General features: G+C 38.2%; 1 pseudogene; it reads right to left on the reverse strand.

Moving 5' to 3' along the window:
* Window positions 1–8,286: 8,286 nt before the first annotated feature.
* On the reverse strand, window positions 8,287–9,014 carry LOC101105999 (3-beta-hydroxysteroid-Delta(8),Delta(7)-isomerase-like; annotated as a pseudogene).
* Between the last annotated feature and the right edge of the window lie 1,895 nt (window positions 9,015–10,909).

Here is a 10,909-nt window from a genome sequence, read left to right on the forward strand (position 1 = left end):
CCGTCCCTGGGATTCTCCAGGCAAGAACACTGGAGTGGGTTGCCATTTCCTTCTCGAATGCATGAGAGTGAGAAGTGAAAGTGAAGTCTCTCAGTCATGTCTGACTCTTAGTGACCCCATGGACTGTAGCCCACCAGGCTCCTCCGTCCATGGGACTTCCCAGGCAAGAAATATAACAGCAGTCATATTGTAATATATTTATTATTTTCTTAAGTTAGAAGTTGAAATATGAGGCAAAGATACTGAGTAATGAAGAAAAATTGATCATTTTAACTAAGATGCACTTTGGAGTTTTATTTAATTTTTTATTACCCAACCAGTCTGTTTTATTTCCTTCTGAATTACATAGTCTAAATTTAATGTAACATTCACACAATATGTAGATGGTGCTTTATGGATGGTTTTCTGGACCTCACACAAAATACACAAATGACCATTATTATTTCAAAATATGTAATAACATAATGCTTCATAATAATAGATTTCATTAATTGAGCCTACTGATTAAAACTCACTCTGTTTGGTGCTTTATATTATAAATTTTACAGTCTCATGTTCAAATTGTCATCATTAACCCTACATTATAAATGCAAACTTGAGAATCAGATAGCTAAACAACTGCCATTCATAGTCATTTTTCAGTTTTTGGAAGCTACAGTTTTCACCCATATGTGCTATTTAAATATAGATTAATTGAAGAACTTGATGTGTATGTTTTCCTACAACATACTTCATACAAATGGCTTTTAAAAATGGATTAATCATGAATAATCCTTATCCAAAAATATCTTTAAAATGTTTGGAGTTGGTAAAAGTCTTGGTAGAGTTCATAAAAGCAAAGGAAGTGCGGTACAGACTAGACCATTTCCGGGACCCTGGGGACATTGACCTTGAGGGTCTTCTCATTCAGCTTCTTTCACTCTGTGATGATGCCATTTTTTTTTTTCCTCTACCCTTGGCATTTTCCAGACTCAGAGGTTATGTCCATTGGTAGACCTGGAGGTACATTGTCCAGCTTAGATATCTCATTAAGAAACTTCTAGTTTCTAATCAGTTTCCCCTCCTGTGATGGGAGTATAGTTTCTGAACCCTCAGATGTTACAAGGTTGAAATTTTTCCCTTACAAGTCTCAATGCTTGTAAATTATTTCCATTTTCTCCCTGACGACAGTCCTTCGGGAACTATGGGGGCTTTGGGGGTTCCTTTAACCCACACTTTTCCAGACTGGACATTCCCTATACTTATCCATTTTCACTGTTATACATTGTTCATTTTTTGGCCTTGTGGTCATCATTAAAAGAAACCCATAGTCACTGAGCCCACCTGGGACTGGAAATAAATTTCAAGAGAGAAATGTGTTTCATTCTGAACTGCTTAAATTTCTCATTTTTTCATGGAAATAATCTTATAAAAATGGTATCTACTTTACAGTATTGTATTGGATTTGCCATACATCAACATGAATCCGCCACAGGTATACACGTGTTCCCCATCCTGAACCCCCCTCCCTACTCCCTCCATGTATCATCCATCTGGGTTGTCCCAGTGCCCCAGCCCCAAGCATCCAGTATCATGCATCAAACCTAGACTGGCGATTTGTTTCATATATGATATACATTTTTCAATGCCATTCTCAAGCAATTAACCTCCAATTAAAATAAATAAATTTATATTAAACAATGGTATCTAGGTAATTAATGGTCATATAACCAAAATCATGTAATAATGTGGCTGGTTTTTATTTTTAAGAGCTGCTATGATTTCCAGTAACAAATAGTTAAGAAAGAATCCTAAGCCTTACTTTGGATTTTTAATTTCAGTAAACTGACTTCTCTTTGAATCAAATGCCCTCTGAGCCCTATTGGACCTGGCTGGAGCTGTGAGAATAAAGGCTGGGATGGATGGGCCGGCTAGTGAATGTTAAGAGCATAATCTTTAGGATTTTTATTACGACTCCACTTGCAAAATTCTATAGACACTCTTAGTTTTAGTGTGCAGCTTTGCAAAATTGATTTGTGCTAATAACAAGGAAAGAAAACCCTTGTAAATCATGCCTATTCTCAGTTCTTTAAATTTCATAAGAGCTTGTTCAACACTAGCAATTTTAGGGAAAATGCTCAATTATTTTGACATGAACAAAGAAGGAGATTTTGTGACTAATACCATTTCTCTTAAACATGAATGAGTCTAAATTGCAACTTCAGACAGTTGCTTTTAGAGACACCTGTTAGCTTGCACTGCTGCTGAAGTCTTCAGCTTAACTGACTTTCATCATACAGAAAGCACTGTGTGAGTTATTTTCCTTTTTTGTCACCTTCCGTGCACTCCCTAAACCCAAAGCTTCTATTTAGCTGCTTTTTGACAGGAAAGCGATAACTTATTTTTCCTCTTTATACAGCTTCCACCACTGTATGGCTGTCCCCAGTGGCTAGCCATAGATGCAGTAAGAGCAGCTGGACAGGCAGAAATAACATTTCATTAAAATTCTAATGAACTAATTTAAAAAAAAATTCAAAGACATAGAAAACAAACTTTTGGTTACCAAGGGGTAAGGGGAAGGAAGATAAATCAGGAGTTTATGATTAGCACATACACACTACTGTGTATAAAACAGATAAGCAAGAACCTACTGTAGAGCCTAGGGGACTATATTCAATATTTTGTAATAACATGTAAAGGAAAAGAATCTGAAAAAGAATATGTATATGTGTATATATATATGTATATATATATATACACACACACACACGTATCTATATTTAATCATTTTGCTGTACACCTGAAAAACTAACAGAGCTTTATAAACTAACTATATTTCAATAAAAATTAAATTACTAAATTAAACAGACTATTTAACTACATTTTTCACCTTAAAATTACCTTTACCAAGTATCTATATGTTTGGCTTTATTTTTTTTTTTTAATTTTAAAATCTTTAATTCTTACATGCATTCCCAAACATGAACCCCCCTCCCACCTCCCTCCCCATAACATCTTTCTGGGTCAAGGAAAATTTGCTTTTGGCTCAAGGACATCCTCATTATTTTACCTGCTTTGAAAAAGAATGTTGAGAGACTTATTGTTTTCTAACATTAGAACTGACTACTATTTTCAAGTTAAACTTATAGTGCTGATATAAAGGAATTCTAACAAATATTCCTTCCACTCTGGAAAAGACCTTTGCGTTAATTATTACATTATTGTAGCTGCAATTTCTCACCAAATCCTAGGGAATACTGACATATGTCTAATAATAATCTCTATGGATCAAATAGAGGGTCCCTCATGACCATTATCTGACTTTTTCCACCCTTCCATTTCTTACTAGATGATAAAGACACAGAATGACTTGCCATTCAAGTATAAAAGTCACTGAGTTGAAGAAGATTATCAAAAATTTGGAAATAAGAGAAAAGACAGTACAATGTGACTTTTCACTGACAAACTGGAGTATTGTTTAACAAGGACAACCAGAGTTTACTTCCGTGTTTAGCTTGTTATCGTCTGTTTGGATATATTCCAGACAGTGTGAAGTGACGTATTAACTTATTTTTGTTTTGTAGAAATGGTAACATCAAACAAAGGTTATGGGTGTCTTGCTCTATAAGACATTTACCAGATTTATATTTATCTAATGCAGTAATCTCACTCTTTCTTTAAAAAAAAAAAAAACAGTGCCCTAAATATCATATTCATTCCTCATTTGTATAAGAGAGATGTTCAAGGTAGTGGTGGAGATGGGTAATACAAGTAAATAAATAAATTAGTAAACTATTCCACACACACACACACACAAAATACTACAAATTTGGTTTATAACAGACACTATAAAGAAACAGTGTAGAATCATAAGAAAAAGCTCACTCATGAACCATGAAGTATCTTGTCTGGTAAGGAGGTCTTTGAACTTAAGCTTGCATTGTAAGAAGAAAGTAGCCCTATGGTATTCTTCATGAAAGAGGAACATGCCAGCCAAAGAGAGCTGCAAATACAAATGTGCTCTATCATGAACAAATCTGGCAACTTAAAGGAAAAGAAAGGCTAGTGCATTTGGAGAGTAGTGATTGAGAGAAAAATGACAGGGTTAGATTTGGAGATTACATCACATGGAATCTTGAAGATAATGATACATTATTCTAAATTCAATGAAAAGACTCCATTGTGCTGTGCTTGGTCGATCAGTCGTATCCGACTCTTTGTAACCCCATGGGCTGTAGTTGGCCAGGCTCCCCCGTCCATGAGATTCTCCAGGCAAGAATACTGGAGTGGGTTGCCATGTCCTCCTCCAGGGGATCTTCACAATCCAGGATCAAACCCAGGTCTCCCGCAGCACAGGCAGATTCTTTACCATCTGAACCACCAAGGAAGCCCAAGAATACTGGTGTGGGTAGTCCATCCTTCTCCAGAAGATCATCCCCCTCTAGGAATCAAACTGGTGTTTTCTGTATTGCAGGTAGATTCTTTACTAGCAGAAACACAAAGGAAACCCATAATCTGTTTCACATTAAGATAAAGATTTTTCTTTTGGTTTAGTGTTGCTCGATTTAGCAAATAAAAATACAGAACATAATATATCTCATGACATATTTGGGACATATTTATACTTAAAATACATTCTTGTTCATGTCTTTCAAATTTAGCCAGTTGTCTTATCTGGTGGCTTATACTGCTGCTATGTGAAATACGCATTGAAAAAACAGGGTAAATCACAAATAGTTTGAAGACCAGAGTGATAATCCCATGTGAGAAAAGGCAGCAAAAGTGGCATGGACTTGGAGATAGCAGTGGATATAAAGAGAAGAGAAGAGAGTCTAGAAATACTTTGTAAACAGAGCTGAAAGGACTTATTGATCATCTATGCCCAGGTTATTTAACTGAGACCAAAAAAAAAAAGGAAATAAAAAGAATTCCAAGGATTAGTCTTGATAAATAGGAAAATCACTGAATAATGTGAATGTTGTTCTACATGATTTTCATCATTTTATAACTTCCTCAGGGATAATTTTTTCACAAAATGTACAATTGAACATTGATATTTTAATCTGTTGCATTTAGGGATTGATTTTGTACTAATGGATTTTTCGATAAGATAACACTGCTTAGCCCACAGTGGGATGTATATCCATGATAACAGAATGGCCAAGAGTTGTCCTGGGCTTCCCAAGTGGACCTAGTGGTGAAGAACCCACCTGCCAATGCTGGAAACACAAGAGACACAACTCAGCCCCTGGGTTAGTAAGAGCCCCTGATGGAGGACATGGAAACCCATTGTAGTGTTCTTGCTTGGAGAATCTCCATGGACAGGGGAGCCTGGTAGGCTAAGCCCATAGGTTCGCAGAGAATCAGACACTCTTGAAGTGACTGAACATGCCCGTGCAAGAATACAGAGATCCAAGTAACTGGAAACCAGAATCAGGGAGTCTTTCTAGACCTTGTCAATGAAAATAATAATATATAATTAACAATCTATACTGGGAATAGAAAAGAGTTTTATTTGAGCCAAACTGAGGACTATAGCCCAGATTTCTCTGATAGACTTCTCTGGAGAAGCATGTTTTTAAGCACAATTTTATATCTTGTTGGAACAAAGAACATTACACCAATCAGGATGTCAAGATTTAACAATTAGACCTGTACGTGCACAGCATGGCCTTGGCACCCGGGTGGGGCATCTTATCAAAGGATCAGCATAAGCATCCCAGGAAGGAAGGAGGTGAATCTTTATTGTTAACATGGACATATTTTACTTCTGGTCAGTATGCCTTTCCTTAATATTAAAGTAGATGTACAGCGAATTTTTAATAGACCACAAGCAGGCATGATATTCAAGTTAACTCATGTATAAGTCAAAATGATTGCCCCATAACCTCGATATGTGAACATTCCTTTTATCATTCACAATAAGAACAAAAACCATGAAACTAGGCCACAAGTAAGAATGAAGTCCTTCAAAAACTGTAGAAGCAAGGTAACCCCAGATTTAGAGGGAGAGCTTTAATTGTTCAGAATCCATGCCAGAGGCCATAAAGGGAGCCAGGTTAGGGAGTGGGTGAATGAGGCCTGAGACGGCACTACCCCTCTCTTGAGCCTGGGCAGAAGAGGGCACACATGGAGGATGGCACCCTGCGTGTCTGACCACTGCACATAGATACAAAGCATCTTTGCACATTGATGAAGACAATGTTCTCTGTCATTCTGCTCATCAGAGATACATTCTCAGTGACAAAATTAAGTAATGTCTATTAAGCTACAGTTTTTTAGGACTGAAAATGGCTAAAACATAAAAGGACGACCGGATTGTAGCCAAGTCCCAGATCCTGAACTGACAATGATTGAATGAGCGATAATTAAATTAAAGACATTCATAAATCATATTATTTATTTTTACTCCACAAGATTTATTTTCTTGTCCTCATTTCAACAAACTCACCAATGCTATAATTAGTATCAAAATGTTCACATAATTTCTGAGATATTGTCAGTGATGATTTTAAGAATTTAAAATCCAAGTGTAATTGTATTTAAAGGGAAAAGTCAGAATATAACTTCATAAGGGTAAAATGAAATGGAAAAATAGTACTTTTATAAATATTTCCACATTATTAAAGTCATAGATATCATAAATATACAAAATTATCTAGTAAAATTAAAATGCAGGTTGCTTCTGGCTAAGATGGAATAAGAGGGGCTAGATGAACTGTCCTATCTGAAGCATAAGGAAAAAAATACGTTTAAATCACAGGTTTTAAAGACACTGGATATTGGACAAGGCCAGCCAGTGATCCCTGGGAGGGGAACACTGACTGAAGCAGTCCAACAGTGTCTATCTGGCTCACCACAAGCACAATGAGAGGGGGGAGGGCTCAGTGGGCAAGCAGGGCCCAGAGAACCAGGCTGAGTTCTCCTGCTACCCTGATGGGGAGAAAAGAGTTTCACAGAGAGACTGCCAGCAATTCAGAAAATCACCGTCTCCTATGCAGCTGCACCATGAACAAACTACCTAGGGTCCTGGCAAGTATCCTCCAAGAGGATGAGAGTTAATATGATGTGGTGCTCACAAAAATCCAAGAAGGGTGCCTTTTCCCAGTGACCAGACTGGGAAACCTCACGGTTTCTGGGGCACTGGAAGAGGGGAGTATATTTCACATAAGGAACTTTTTGAAATCGATCAATATGGTGTTCTTGAAGATGGTGCTGTGTTCATAAACATATATATATATGGAAACTGTTCAGATTATACATCAGAATATGTGCAGTTATTGTATGTCAATGATACCTCACATTTTGCCTTTAAAAAAAGGTGAATACATATTATATATGTATAAATTGTGATAAGAATATTTAAATAATGCTTCAATTTATTTAGGTTTTTAAAACAACCAAAGGTTAGGAAATCCCCTGGCAGTCTAGTGATTAGGACTCTGTGCTTTTACTAATAAGGTTCAGTCCCTGGTGAGAGAACCAATATCCTTTGAGCTGTATGGAGAGACCAGAAAAAAACAAAATTAAAAAGAAAAGAAAAGAGTGACTATTAGAAAAAAATAAAAAATTGGAAGTAATTTTATGAGTAAAACTATTGCATCCATCTAGTTGTCAATGAGGGCAATCAGTTTCATGGTTCATGCACATGACCTCTGAATTCACACATAAATGGGAATTGGGAGAAAATGTAATGGCTTTATCTTGCATGATCCTCTGCAGCCCTGAGTAATAGTGTGAATCCACACTATCACTGGTCACCTCCAGAATTCCAAACTGGACCAGGAAAGGCTGCATAAAATGGACCCTCCACGGTCTGGGTAAGGAAGCTCCTTTGGTATGTTGCAGGGATCTGTGGTCTGTGCTCAGTTGTCAGTGGATTTGTGGGAGGAATCTCAGCAAGCTCAGCAGCCAGCCCTTCCTCTAGGTTATTCCCATTCCATAGGCTTCCCTTCTTTTGGATTCTGTGATCTTTATCAGCAGCCTCAGGGCCTTCCAATGTGTCACCTAGCAGTTCTTCCTTCCTTTCTTTCTTTCTTTCTTTCTTTCTTTTTTAGGGTCAAGACCTATATTTCCTGATTTAAAAAATCATCTCTGTCACAGACTTCCTATGTTCTCTTGTACCTTTGTCCCATTGGCTGCTGACAGTGGCTCCACGCAGCTCTTTTCTTCCCACTGCCCACCCATCAACCTGAGATTGACAGGTCAATTCAATTTATCCTTCCAACCTGTGGGAGCAAGGATTGGAATCTTCTGGCAGGTGGAAAGTTCCTCAATAGCCAGTGTTTAAGCCTAGTCCATCAGTCTTTAATTCTTCTTGCTCTTAGCTTTGGGGGCTTTGGCACCAGTATGCTCTGGGCATGAGCAAGTTGCTTTATGGAAGCCAGTATGAGGAGTCCAGGCAGCACCAGCCACGGGGCATTCAAGAAGACAAAGTAAAACCAGAAGTTGAGTGGGTGTCCCAGCTCCCCGTGCTGGAATCCATCATGGTACTCCATCAGGAAGTAAAGCACATCTCCATATACCTGACCCACAGAGACCACAAGCTGTAGGACAAAGTGGAGGGGTTGCTGGTGGAGAAAAGTGATCTCCATCCATAGGCTGAGTGGTCCCCACAGGTAAACCGTGATGGTCTCCATGCATATCATGAAGTTATCATTCAGGACATATTGGCTGTCTCCCTTGGCATACTCTTTCCAGAGTTGAAATAAGATGGTTTAGTCTTCAAGAAGGTCCGCATAGCAGAGGCTGAACCAGCTTTCAATCACCAAATGAATGAACCCACATATTGCAAACCAGCACAGGGACAGTCTCTGTGAAGCCTCCAGTGAGACGACCACAACATACCCTGACAACAGCCACGTGGTTACAACTGAGACTCAGAGACAGAGAAGGGGCCAGCCAGGATCTGTCAGGTGGCACAGTCATTAGTTACAGAGTTGTCCAGCCTCAGGCCCAGAGGCCAGAATGGGTGCACGGGACTGGTGGTCATGTCTTTGTAGGCCTGCAACCAATCCGCAAGAAAACGTTTTTTTTTTTTTTTTTTTTTTAATTGAAGTGCAGTTGATTTACAGTGTTATATTAGTTTCAGGTGTGAGGCAAAGTGACTCAGATTCTCTCCCATTATAGATTATTACAAGATGCTGAGTAAAGCTCACTGTGTTATACAGTAGGGCCTTGCTGTTTATCAATTTTATGTACAGTAGTGGGTATACGTTAATCTCAACAACCTAATTTATCCTGGTCTTTCTTTCCCCCTTTGGTAACCATAAGTTTTCTATGTCTGTCAGTCTGTTGCAGTTTTGTATATAAGTTAATTTGTATCACTTTAAAAATTCCAAATGTAAATAATATCATAAGATATTCATCTTTCTTCATCTGGCTTACTTCACCCTGTGTGATAATCTGTAGGTCCATCCATGTTGCTGAAGGAAAACTACAATTGAAAAAGATATACACCCCAATGTTCATTTCAAAATTATTTATGATAGTCAATGTCCATCAAGTGATGAATGGATACAGAGGATGTGGTCTATCTATCTTCTAGCTATATGTCACCTTGTATTTCAAAGAATCAGGGATGGAACCTTGGCAAAGCCTTTCCCTGAAGCTATGACACTGCTGAAAGAGAGAGCACATAGAGAGGTGGGTCTCCTGAGCTGGACCCAGTAAAGGATACAAGTGTGTGCTTTGGTGAACTTATTTTGGGAATGTTTATAATAAGCAGAAACACATAAGGCACTGCTCTCAGGGCAGGGCCCCTCTTGCTGGGCAGAGAGAAAGATTAGCTTGACAATGCTGAGACAGTCTTCACTCAGGTAGAAGACAAATTTCCCCAGAGTGCCTAGATCCTCTTGTGGATAATGGATCTTTCCAATGGAAAGAGAAGGGGGAGGGCACGCAGGCAGAATTTTTCTAGTACCACGTGATCCTTGTCTTCCTAGGACACTCTGACCTCAGCATGAAGATGGTTATATTCCAGTGCATTAATTAAAATTACCAAAATAATGTTTTTCTTTTAAAAAGTGATTTCACAGAGGGTACAAGTGTACATGGTACCATTAACAAAGAGATCCTGAGAGCTGTTTCCTGATTACAGAAATCCATTTCTGGACCATCAAAGGAACGTAATTATGCAGATTTATGTAAATTATGTATGCAAATCACCTTCTAAATAAAGTGTGCAAGGGATAGAGCAAGCTCTGATCTGTGACTTGTCAATCTAAAGCTATTTAGTGGGAAATGATGCTAACAAAACCTGAGTGATAGAAGATAAACCTTACTTCTTCCATTTCTTTTGGAAATAGTTGGATTTGTGTAAGATAAGTAGTTTTTCAGGCTAAGAAGATTGCAATGCCTCCCTGGTTGTCTTGAATACTAAGCAGTGCAGATTTTTCTAGTAGAGCAGCAGCCAACTCTATATGGCACTGAATCTTTGGGCATAAATTTGGAACAGTATTCATACATCTTCAAGCCTCCTCTACCAGATATTGGCCTGCAGCCTTGCTTGATCCTCCTGGGGTCTCAGCTTTCCCATCTGTATCATCCGAGAGAGGGGTAAATGGTGTATGGAGAAGCAGACTGAGGCCTCATATCACACCAAGTGGTTTAATCACAGCTCTTAGTTGTATTTATCTTATTGTTTTTAAACAAACATGCTGTAAACAATCGGTTGACCTTACCTGTTGATTATAAAGGCATATGTAAGAATGAAAACGCCATCAGTGCAAAGAAATAGAGGAAAACAACAGAATGGGAAAGACTAGAGATCTCTTCAAAAAAATTAGAGATACCAAGGGAATATTTCATGGAAAGATGGGCTCGATAAAGGACAGAAATGGTATGGACCTAACAGAAGCAGAAGATATTAAGAAGAGGTGGCAAGAATACACAGAAGAACTGTACAAAAAAGATCTTCATGACAAAGATA

Source organism: Ovis aries, chromosome 4 (genome assembly GCF_016772045.2).
Source record: "Ovis aries strain OAR_USU_Benz2616 breed Rambouillet chromosome 4, ARS-UI_Ramb_v3.0, whole genome shotgun sequence".
Taxonomy (NCBI): domain Eukaryota; kingdom Metazoa; phylum Chordata; class Mammalia; order Artiodactyla; family Bovidae; genus Ovis; species Ovis aries.